Genomic DNA, 13,289 nt, shown 5'->3' on the forward strand with positions numbered 1-13,289 from the left:
GTATTGACCCCAGGGCCTCAAGCAAGCCAGGCAAGTACTCTACATTAACCTACACTCAAAGATGCCATTTGCAAGTTACTAAGATCTTTTTATCTACATTTCATCTGCTGCTTCAGACTCTGACATAGTAGTCTCTGATGTGCCTTAGCACATCCTACAGCTCCACTGTCCTAAAGTGAACATTCATATTGCTGCTATCCCCCATCACTACACATAATTGTAATCTGAGTGACTGAGGAGGCTGCAGCAGGAAGATTGAAAGCTCAAGGCCAGCCTCACCAACTTAGGTATATATTTCTTTCTTTCCCTTCCTTTCTTTCTTTCTGCCCTTCTTCTTCCTCCATCTCTTTCACTTTCTCTTCCTCTTCCTCTTTGTCTTCTTCTGTGCCTTCTTCTTCTTCTTGGTAGGTGTGTGTTTCTATGCATGCATGAGTGCATTTCTTCTTTTGGTTTAAGGAAAAAAATGTACTTTTTAATTAAGGCTCATATCTCAATGTGGCAGGGGAAGTTTATGTATGGGATAATCTGGCCATGAGCTCTGTAAGTGTGGCAGTGTATCTTGAGTGCTTTGTTCATCTGGAAACATTCAATGACCAGAAAATCCACATCTAAAACCTCAAGTTCAGCATTATTTTCTTCATATTTAAGCATGTCTGCCAAAATTCAGCACTTTTTTTGGTCTATGATTCTGTGTAAGTCCCACTATTTGGCCTAGACACACCTACCAACTCCTACATTTTAATAGTGGTTTTTTTATTTCAAGACAGGATCTCACTAAGTTGCATAAGACCTGTTAGATCAGTGGTGGCGACTTAGAACAAAGCAGCCCAAATTAGAACACAGCAGCCCAAGGGGGGGGGGGGCAGGGGAGAACATCAATCAGGCGCTGGTGGAAACACCTGTCAATCATCAAAATCTCCTGACTAACATCTGTCAATCAGCAGGACAACCTGGCCAATCCTGGAGTTCAGCTAACTCCCCTGACCAACTCCAATGGGACAAGGGACCCTAAAAACACATTTTCCTGTCCCAAGCCCTTCCCTTTCTGCTGTAAACCCCATAAAATCCCAGTCCAGTCAAGCTCCCATGCAGTTTCTCCTCAGACCCTTCTCCTGTCTACTCTGTAGGTCTGATGAGTTCTGCCTGGGAGTGATATGTCAATAAAGCCTCGCTCAGTCATCCTTTTTAAATCTGCCTCCTTTAGCCGCTGCCCACCTCACCTGCTCTAACAAGGCCCACTAGATTACTGAGGGTGACCTGGAATTTGGGATCCTCCTGTTTCAGTCTCTGAAGCTGCTGGGATTATAAGCACAAACCACTATGCCCCCCACCACATTTCTTCTCTAAGGTGACATTTTTCAGATAGTTGATGGTCCTTGAAATATGCATATCCTTGATGGCCTTGACAGTTTCTTTTCATTTTAAAAGTGAATAGAAACATTTGAAATCTTGATTTTCAAGATTTTGGGGGGCTATATATATCAAGACATTAGTGAACCATTTTCACAGATCACCTTGGACAAGTTTTAGGAGGAGGAGGAGTGATTCATTCTTCAATTGATGTAAAAAGTTTCAGGGGACATACCTAATTTTATTTAGAAGGAACTTTAACATTTGCTGTTTTTTGGTGTTTTGGGATTTTTTTTTAGCATTGGGTATCAACCCCAGGGCCTCATGCATGCCAGGCAAGCACTCTACACTAACCTGAACTCAAAGACCCCATTTGCAAGTTATTAATGAAAAACCAGCCTCTACCTCAGAGCAAAGCCTATCCAAGGAAGGGGCATGACCTTTGTTCTTGGAAAGACCCACAGAGCACTCCTAGGCACATACCCACGCTGCTGAGTTGTTTATCTACAAATAACAGGAGAGATCTGCTGCACCAGGACTCCCTGACTCAAGTCAGGCTATGTGGGGACCCATAGAAACCCCCTAGCAGTCACCAATCAGCATGAGACCAGGAAAATACCTGGGATGCCAGATGACCCTCCCAGTAGTTAGGAAACCATGTAGTTCAGCATTACTCCCCTCTTGGCTTAAACCAATCAGTTCAAACAATCCCACTCTTGTACTAACCAATCACCCCTCCCCAACTTATTCCTGCCAGGGAATGTGCTAATCATGTTTTAGAGTTGTTCTATGATTTTCCTGTCATGTGTGATGATTTGTTAAGAGATGCTATGATGTATGTGAAGTCCCTGCCTTCCCTAAAGAATGTATAAAACTGCTGCAAACCCTGGTTCAGGGCCTCTCAGTGTCACCTGCTGGGAGCCATTAGCCAAGTAGGTATGACAATTTCCTTGCCAGCGTACCCCCATGTTGCTTTGTGGGATGACTCCTGGAAGGTGACCTTGCTCAAGGACCAGGGCGGATCTGTGTTTAGGGTGTTCCCAGTTTAGGATAATCCGAGTTTAGGGCGTTCCCCGGGAATAGGGCGTATCCTGCTTCCTGAGTTCCTCTTGAGTTCTTAGGGATTCAGACAGTATATTTGGGAGAGAGAAGCCCAGTGGAGGTGTGGATTTGGGCAGAGAATGTGAATTTCCCCAGAACGTGTTTGTAGAAGGCCGGTGTGAGATCGGGAATAAAGAATTGCTGTTTGAATCTACAAAGCTGTGAGTGGCTCGTGATTTGTGCCCAGCCAGACTGCAGCAGTCACCAGTTGCTGTGTGAGTGCGGAGGATTGAGCTAGCTCATAATAAACACCTCTTTGCTGCTTACATTGTTCTGGGTCTCTGGTGGTCTTTTGGGGGTCCCGAATTCAAGCATAACACTAAGATCTTTTTATGTACATTTCATCTGCTGCTTCAAACTCTGACATGGTTTCTCTGATGTGCCTTAGCACACCCTACATCTCCAATGTCCTGCAGTGGACATTCATATTGCTACTATCCTCCATCACTACACATAATTGTCCCTATGAACCTGTGGGAGAATTTCTCTAGGGCAGGTGCCCATAAATACAATTGTGCTTTCAAAAGAGTATAACTTGAGTTTTATTGAGCATTGCCACATTTATCTTTAGGGTGAACACAGCATTTACTTTCTAACAATAATGGTGTGCAGTACTGCATGCACATATTCCCCACAAACACTTGGAATGACCCAGGATTCTGACATTTGCCAGGGGCTTTGTGGCTCTGGAGAGGTTTGCTGAGGTGCTGATGGCTGCCTGCTCTGGTCTTCTCTAATTTCTGAAAGTCTCTCTCTATGGGCCAGTTCTCTGTGATTTTGAAAGACATTCTCTGTTCAGTCTGAAAATTGCCTTTGCTTTTTGATTAGATTATTAGCTATCTTTCTCCCTTGTACCTAAACTGTGTGTGTTCAGTATCTGTTCCTAAAGACAGAAGGAAAATAATAGTGCCTTTACATTTCACTTCTTACCTTTGAACTTATTATAATGTCTTTTAATTTTAACAATCCCAGAAAAATGGACTTAGGTTTTATCCATAAGTAATACATTTCCTCTTGGGCTAGGGTTGTGACTCAGTGGTACAGAGCTCACCTAACATGTGGGCCCTGGTTTGATCCTCAGCACTATATAAAGAGAAATAAATAAAGGTGTTATATCCATATACAACTGAAAAATAATATTTAAAAATATGTGTTCTCCATAAAAAGTATTTAAAATCTTTTTTGATTTTAGGATGTCTTTATCAGGTTAGTTTCACATAATTTTTATTTGAGCAAACATACAGGTAAAAAAAAAAAGCCACCAGTCTGTCAGTGGCCAGTGTCTGGAAGAGGCTTTGCTGGACAAGGACATCTGTGTGGAGGTCTTAGAAACTGAAGACTCCAGTTCCTTCCTTAGGTAGATGCAGAATAAAAATACTGTCCAAAGAGATACACTTTCCACCTAAGGAATTCCTATCATCCCATATATTCTTTCCTAAATTTGGACAGATTTGTTTGAGGCCAAGATTTTGGGCTCAGTTGGATTGCTCTCCCTGGATACCTTCCACACCTCTGCCCACAAAAGCAGACCTTCTCTAAGGCTCTGATGTCAAGTCCACAGCACAGCTCAGAATCAGAGCTCTGTCTCCCACCCCATGCACACTCCTTCATCCTCTCTTCTCTCTTTATCTGTCTACTGTTGAGCAAGAGAACCAAATATTTATAAGGGCCTGTAAAAACAACATCAATAGTCTATTAGTAAGTAAACAGGAAGACTTTGGTAAGTGATATGCAGGGAGGCAGGACAAAGTTGTGATGGTTCTGTGGTGTGTGGGCTGTAGGCAAGTGTCTATGTGGAGGGCAGGCCCAATATAGCACCCCCCCCCCATGACCTGAAGAGGAGTTCCCAGTGAAAATATAGGCTATCCTACCAGGGGTTCCTTCAGCTGAATACAGAACAGTAGTACCCTTGGCCCATAATCTTCTGATATCAGTGTCAAAGACAACTGGGATCTTAGTGTCATCTCTGCAGAATCCAGAGCCTGCTTTATACAGGAGTGAATGGTCCATGACTTTGGCCTCTAGATCAGAAGAAGCAGTGGCAGGGCTGAGAGAAGAGGCAAAGGATTAAGTGGCTGCTCAGCATTTGGTGTTTACTGATGGAACTCTTCAACAATCTCAAAGTAGAGTTCATTATGTTGGGTGGTGATGGTACTCTTGGAGGCAAACTGCTTCAGATAATTGGGTCTGATAAACTTCAGTTGAAAAGCAAGCATCTTCACAATACTGTCTGTTAGGGTCTGTAAACAAGTCAGGATGGCACCTGGCATTTTGCCAGAGGGAGTGGTTTATGAAGTAACGCCAGCAAGCCATTAAGTGTGGAGATTCCTTATTGGTTGACTGCTGTATCTAGTTTATGTTAATTAAGATAAGCTGTGTGTAATGTATATATACCCCTCCTGTCCTACAACAAATGGCTCTCACTCCTGCTGTATCAATGTACACAAGTTGCTCGTCACCGCCCCCCCTCCCCCCGGTTATTTTGCTGCAGCCAGACTGCGGCAGATGGTGGCCCGTACCGGGAGCCCTGGGACACTCGGGGGTAAGTGACAAAAAAAAGCTGCCTGTCCCTAGATAGGAAGGGAGCAAATCTGCTCGTCCCTAGGCAGATAGGGAAAGAGGAAAAATGGCCATTTTGAGAAAATGGAGAAGATTGATACAGTATGTTTGTGTCTTGTTTTGTCTCAGTGTATTGTATTGTCTTTGTGATGAAAACATGGAAGGGGTGTTAAGTAAATTGATAAGGGAAAGAGGCACCCCAGTGGAACCAAGAATAGTTAGGGCATGTGTTGATGAAAACCCAGGGTCTCGCAGGCTCTTGCTCCCTGTGCCCGGTGGCAGTTTGAGTCCAGAACACTCCCTGGACTCTCCCAGGGGCCATCTGCGGCTGCCCAGGATGCTGCAGGCGAAAGACGGCCTGTGCCCCTGAAGTTTGGTCATTTCCAATGTCAATAACTACAATGGTTCTCCCACACCTGGAAGTTAATGAGTAATGAGCACTATTAAGGCTCATTTCAAATGTAAAAAACCTTGAGATAATGTACTAAATTGTTCAGAAGGTTGTTTTCTTGGTGCCTGCTAGGAAGAACACTACAGGATTTTCTTTAGCATCATTGCCAGAGTTCCTGCCTTAGTCCCAGTGCTGGTGAGGACAAGGGTGGAAAAATTTTCAGTGTTGCTGAGAACTGGAGGAGACTTCAGATCAAGCTAGCTGCCAGCAGAACTTACCTGGACTGTGATTTAAGCTAGCTGCCTGCAGAACTTACCTGGACTGTGATTTACCTGGATTGTGAGTTAATCTATTGAGACACTGCTTTACCTGGACTGAGACAACAAACTATAATCAACAACAAATTGTAACTCAGTATCTTTGCAAACGGTGTCATTGCTGGTATAATTTTTCCAAGGGCTTCTTGCATGGAGCCATCAATTGGCTTGGTATTGTGGCAATACCCTTTCTGCTTGTAGCATATTATTTATGGTGTTTGTGTAAAAACCACTATGGTTGTTATTTAAATTAAACAAAAGGGGAAAACGTTAGGGTCTCTAAACAAGTCAGGATGGCACCTGGCATTTTGCCAGAGGGAGTGGTTTATGAAGTAACGCCAGTGAGCCATTAAGTGTGGAGATTCCTTATTGATTGACTGCTGTATCTAGTTTATGTTAATTAAGATAAGCTGTGTGGAATATATATACCCCTCTGGTCCTACAATAAACAGCTCTCACTCCTGCTGTATCAATGTACACAAGTTGCTCATCACCCACCTGGTTATTTTGCTGCAGCCAGACTGCGGCAACTCTTGTATATCTAGGAAGAACAAATAAAAAAAGAAAAGAAAGCAATCATCTTGGATGCAAGTATAATAAATTCAATTGTTCTCACTTGTTAATAGATTAAGGTCAAAATATTTCACAAAGGCTTACTTATTATGAAATGCCAGACTCTCTGTTTCCTTTGTGTATGTGATATCCCATGTTCACAGTGCTTCTTCCAAATAAAATCATAGGTAGTGCTACAACCAAGTCCTCTGTAGAGAGTACTCTGTTAGGAGAAAATATGGAGATCGATTCTCCAGTCTTGACTGGAATTCTCAGCTACCAGTTTTGTTTCTCTACTGATGAATTCCTAAATTATAAGGACTAAGGGGAAGAGAGAGGTGGGGGGAGAGGGACAGCTATTGACTTTAAATATCAAATAAACAAATATGGTACAGATTTAAATTCTTATCTCAACCTTTAATAGAATGAAGTGTCATTTAAATTTTCTAAGCCACAGCTGGTGGTCATTGTTCAATCTGTGAAGTGAGAACAAGATTGTTAATTTTAAAAATCATGTTTTAGGATTTTAAGAAACCATAGGTCAGTCCAGCATAGTTGTGTCACACACCTGTAATCCCAGCAACTAGGAGGCCAAGACAGAAGGAATGAAAGCTTGTGGTCTGGTGAGCAACTGAAGGAGACCCTGTTTCAAAATGATAAAAAGCCTGGGAATGTAACCTTGTTCTAGTGACCTGGCTACAATCCTCAGTGCTGAAAAAGAAAAAAGGAAATATGAGCAAAGTAACAACAGTTCCTGAGACATAATACAACAAATAAACTTTGTAAAGGTATAATCATTCTCTCAGAACCATACAATTACTCTAGAAGCATAACCCCAATGAAAAACAAATGCATAATTGGGGCCCTTTATAACATCTCACTAATGTAAAAGGATTTTTCACGTTCTTCTACCAGAGCCACTTTATTGGTATTTTCTTTTTGAGACAGGGTCTTCCTAAATTTCCCAGGCTTTCTACAACTTGAAATCTTCCCACCTCAGGCTCCCGAATAGGTGATTACAGGTATGGCCCACTGTTTCCTGGTTATCAGAAATTGGTTATTAAAAATCATCAGAAGCATACATATATTTACATCTTATAGGAACACAGTCCTCTCTGTTTAATGATCCTTTTACCTTCAATGTCATCAACTCTGCATTATTATTCACTTACGCATATTCAGAATACTTCCTCAGCAAGTTGTTATAAAAAGAGCTAAAGTATGCCATGTTCTCTCTCAAATATGAAATTTTATAAACAAAAAGTTTACTTAAATGTAGAGTAAGGATTATTAGCATCAAGGAAGTAGTGAGAAGATGGAATAGAGGGGATGCAAGTGACCAATACATCTGTATGAACAAGGATATAACATAAACCCCTTCAATGTTTGTTGTAAATATGTGTCAATAAATGAACTTCAAAAGCACTACAAAAAGAAAAAAAGATGAATACAACTATTTTTTTTTTCTCTCTTGTGAGAGCTGGTGCAGACTTCTGCAGTTCTAGAGCTCCATTATATATATAATCCCTTCTGGAAAGGGATCACAGTGGGCTGAGAAATTCCCCACCTTGGGAAAGCCTGGAGCAGGCAAGAACCCAATCCACTTACCTGAGGGTTGCTGAGAAGGATCCTTAAGGTCACAGAAGTGACTTCCCTTATGGATAGGATTGTGCCCATCCATATCAATTTCTTCTACATAATTCACATCTGTATATTTTCACTTCTTTCTAAGGAATATGTCTAATTCTTGTCTTTGTATCTGCAATGTTATGACACAAACAAGTAAAATCAAAATGTTCAGCATGGCCAGTCTACCATGTACTTTTCAAATAGCTGAGGGCCAAAAATTAGCCTTTCAGTTCACTTATCAGGATCATCTATATCCATTCGTTCACACATACTAACAAGTAATATAACCCCACTCTGCTAACTGCTCAAAAAACATGGAATAACACCACACATAGAGTTCTGCCTTCAGGCTGCTACTCCCTCACCCACCATCATCCCTTGAAATATTATTTATTTTCTGGAAGGGATTAGAATGCCCTTTCAGAGTCTTTATTTCTGATGGCTCCATTGGAAGCAGTGGATAATATTCCAAGGATTCTTGTTGTATATTACACTACGTGGCTCCCCATTCAGTATCTCATTCCTAGCACAAATTCAAGGAAAGAAAAAAGGAACCTGGAAATGAGATGAGGCTCTGGAGTTAAATGAGGTCATTATGTCTGTAGTTCTATTAATTGGAACCCAGCTGACGCAGCTTTGTATTCTTTACCAAGGAAAAGACTAGGGAGTGAGCTGCCATGAAAGAGCAAGTTGGGAGCTGGGATCTGCCCTGTTCTCCCAGTCCTTGGTCATCCTGACAGGTGTATGTGTGTGTGTGTGTGGGGGGGGGAATCTTAATTAAGCCTACTGAGGATGAGTGGGGTTGGAGTGGTAGGAGGCAGTTAGGGACTTGTGTTGTTTAGGCTCCAGGCCTATCTCCAGCCTGGATGGTTTGAACATAGGAAGAGAAGCTAACCTTGTAGGAGAGTTGTAAGAACTTCTGGGAAAAAGAACATAGGAAACAATGGTATAAAAGTAAAAAGTTGGGAAACATGGTAGGAGTAGAGACTCAGAACTCACTATATTGTTTTTGGAGTGGTGTTCTCAACCTTTCCCAGCAACAGAATCATATGGGGAGAAATCCCCCTGATACACACACACACACACACACACACACACACACAAAAGAAGCTCCAGAAACTAAGTTGAAAAATTAAGACATTCCTTGGGGTGTATGTTGTAGTATTTTTGGTAAATTTTAATTAACTTTGTTATGCTTGAATTTGGGACCCCCAAAAGACCACCAGAGACCAAGATCAATGTAAACAGCAAAGAGGTGTTTATTGCGAGCTAGCTCTGTCCTCCGCACTCACATAGCAACTCACATAGCAACTGGTGATGCTGAGAGGCCCTGAGCCAGGGTTTGCAGCAGTTTTATACATTCTTTGGGGAAGGCAGGGACTTTACACACATCAAAGCATCTCTTAACAAATCATCACATACCAGGGTAAAATCAAATAACAACTCTAAAACATGATTAGCACATTCACTGGCAGGAACAAGTTGGGTAGGAGTTATTGGTCAGTACAAAAGGGGGATTCATTTGAACTGATTGGTTTAAGCCAAGAGGGTGTATGTGCTGAACTACATGGTTTCCCAACATGTTCTCAACCACCATAAACTACTGGGAGGGTCATCTGGCATCCCAGGTATTTCCCTGTCCCATGCTGATTGGTGGCTGCTAGGGGGTTGCTATGGATCCCCACATAGCCTGACTGAGTCAGGGACACCTGGCACAGCAGATCTCTCCTGTTATTTGTAGATAAACAACTTACCAGGGTGGGAATGTGCCTAGGAGTGCTCTGTGGGTCTTTCCAAGGACAAAGGTGATGTCCATTCCTTGGACAGGCTTTGCTCTGAGGTAGAGGCTGGTTTTTCAACTTCTGTGAGCACATTTTCTGACCTGATACACTAGGATAACAGACTTATCCTCAATGAGGATTAAATGATAGCATATGCAAGGATGATCTCACATTCAGTTATGATTCTGTTTTTCATATGCTAGCGCACAGCCTGAGTGCAACACTTACTACAGGGTTGTGTTGTTATATAGGTTTAACACTGGCTCATTTACCAGTGTCTACCTCCTGTGAGCTTCCACTCCGCCACATGTCTTCATAAGTTGGAGAGAAGAAAGATGGCAACCCTGACATTTACTTCTTAACCTCAACGGTGACAATGCTGTCACCTTGTTTTTCAGGTGATGCCTTCTCTTCCACAGCTTCAGAAAGGTGAATCCATTCACTTCCACAAGGTATTTTGTATGTTTCAATTTTATTACTTACTATTCCTTCTCCTTGAGTGATGCCAGTTTTAGCTTATCTCTTGTATTTGATCAACAGATGTAGATAACTCAATAGGCTTCCGTGTATCAATTTTTTTCACTGACATCAACTTTATGATATCTAATTTCTATATTTTGTTTAAGAAATTTTGTCTGATTGCAATGTTAGAGGTATTTTGTATTTTCCAATAGTGAAATATAAATGTTCATACTTAGGTCATTATTTATGGCATATGTTTCTATTGGGTATGAGGTAAAGATGTTCACAATTTCATCTCTAGATAAAAATCAAAAATCACAATATTGGTTTTTCTTATTGGTATAAAATTTCTCCATTTAAAAAAAAAACACAATATGTATACTTGTGTCTGTTTCAGCCCCTAGGATATTTGTTCTACTAAACTGTCTCTCTAGAAAGAATTGAAATACTGAGGAAAGGGAAATGGATTCCAGATGGCCATATTTGCTACTCATTCTCCCGGAGCGGGCACATCATATATCAGGTGTCATTTCTGATGTCGTAGTTTGCCTCCTTACCTGCCTCCCTGGCCTGAAAAAGGGCAGGGATGTCCTTCACCTCCACATTTTCTGCAACTGGCAAAATGCCTGGAGCTTCAACACTGTGCACAGTTTGTTGAAGAGCAGAGCAGTTGCCATGGTGACAATGGAGATGAATCCTCAGCTGATGTCTACTTATCACCAATGGAGCTGAACACTGATTATCACTGTTCTCTCTTCCTCTGCCTCTCTAGCACTAGCCTTTGTGATACTTAAATCTGAACTCTGAGAACTGCACTGACTTACCTCCAGGTCTAGAGCCAAACCCAGCTTGGCAGTCATGAGGTCTTGACTGTAGCTTTGAAATCCTGATCCTGTTTCAGCCCTTCTTGAAGAATTGGCTTAATATCAGTTTCATATCCTGTGTCTAATAAACAACATTGGATTTGGCTAACAGGAAAAGCCAGGTTCTCATTTCAACAAAAGTCTATTTTGTGTAAGATTCTTACATGTCTCCTAGATGAAACATTAACACATTGCTAAGACCTAATTATAGTAACACATGTTTAAACTCATTGTTTATATATGATGGGGACTCAGTGCCCCAAGATGAACTCCATTTACTCTGGAGAAAAGAATTATTGGGAAGAACTTGCTAGGACCCCGGATGAGGCTGTGTACTTCTTTATTGAACAGGGGGTGCAGTATGTCTTCTTTTCTTATCATGCTGAGCAGCAGAGAGGCCTCATATACCTCAAAGCTGCAGATCTCTTAAAATAAGGGAAGACACAGGAACTAGAAGGGGAGAGAGTTAGAGTGGTGAACCTAGGGTGGTCTCACCTCACAACTTCCTCCGGATTCTGTTTTTCCCTATTGGCAAGTGGATATTGGTACTTTTTTGCCACTTTCTTTATAAAATTCTTATGCCCCAATATTTCCTTCTCTTTCCCAGCACCTGGACATTTGGAGCCTGAGGTCTCTGCAGTGCCAACTTCCCTTCCTTTCTCTTCCTCTCATGAATAACTGAATACTTTTCAGTGAGAAAAAAAAAATCTCTTTATTTAATTTATCCTTTTCTGTGGATAATTTATTCTTTTCTTTATTCCTTTTGACTGAGAAACCAGCCTCTACCTCAGAGCAAAGCCTGTCCAAGGAAGGTGGCGTGACCCTTGTCCTTGGAAAGACCCACAGAGCACTCCTAGGCACATACCCACCCTACTGAGTTGTTTATCTACAAATAACAGGAGAGATCTGTGGAGGTGTCCCTGACTCAGTCAGACTAGGTGAGGACTTATAGCAACCCCCTAGCAACCACCAATCAGCATGAGACAGGGAAAATACCTGGAATGCTAGATGGCCCCCCAGTAGTTTATGGTGGTTGATAACATGTTGGGAAACCATGTAGTTCAGCACGTACACCCCTCATGGCTTAAACCAATCAATTCAAACCAATCCCTCTCTTGTACTCACCAGTCACTCTTACCCAACCTGTTCCCACCAGTGAATGTGCTAATCATGTTTTAGAGTTGTTTTATGATTTTCCTGCGATGTGTGATGATTTGCTAAGAGACACTATAATGTATGTGAAGTCCCTGCTTTCCCCAAAGAGTGTATAAAACTGCTGCAAACCCTGGGCTTGTGGGCCTCTCAGTGTCACCAGTTGCTGTGGGTGCAGAGGACCCAGCTAGCTTGCAACAAACACCTCTTTGCTGCTTACATTGATCTTGGTCTCTGGTGGTCTTTGGGGGTCCCGAATTTGAGCATAACATTGACCTACTCAGAACTGTGGTTTTCTCTTATTAACATTTACAATATAATTTTCTCTTCACCTTTCAAATAAAAATTTTGTGTGGTTTCAAAGTCAAGAGAGAAGTAGTAGAGGTGGACATGTGGCCTGAAGAAGAGCATAGGGATGTATGAGATCATTAATGTCATAGAAATTCAAATTTAAAAAGTGAGGTAAAATGTTTATTAGTAGCCTGTCACATACTAAACATCTGCCTTCTCTCCAATGCAGGTAGGTAAAGAGATAGACAGTTATATCTTAGTGACTCTCAAACAATGTTGGTAGAAATACATAAGATAACATCATTTGAAACCAAATATGACAGCTCAGGGTCTAGCTCAGTGGTTGAGCATTTTCCTGGTGAGCTGTAGGCTCTGGTTCTGATCCCCAAAGCCACAGAACACATGGTGTAGAGAGCTGAGGGGAGAGAGTGGAAGAGGAACCCAATAAGACAACACAGATTAAGCGTTTCATTGTAGACACTTTATGTGTGTGAGTGTGAGTGCTTTTAAAACAGAAATTCTACTTTTGTGAGGAGGAAATTAGGTTTTAAAGGGATGTGGCCACAGTTATCACTTCTAGTGTCTAGAGGTAGGAACATCAATGATTTTACCCCTCACAGTACCTTACTTATTTCTGGCCTAGTTCTTAAAAGCAAAAAGTTGAGCAATAACATCTGTGGTAGGGGCTTGTGTTGTGCCTTAGCAGTAGAGCCCTTGCCTAGCATGTGCAATGCACTGGGTTTAATCTTCAGCACTACATAAAAATAAATGAATAAAATAAACATATTGTGTCCAACTACAAAAAAAAAAAAAAAAAAAAAAAAAGCAGCAGGGCTAAGTG

This window comes from Callospermophilus lateralis, chromosome 1, assembly GCF_048772815.1.
Source record: "Callospermophilus lateralis isolate mCalLat2 chromosome 1, mCalLat2.hap1, whole genome shotgun sequence".
Classification (NCBI taxonomy): Eukaryota; Metazoa; Chordata; class Mammalia; order Rodentia; family Sciuridae; genus Callospermophilus; species Callospermophilus lateralis.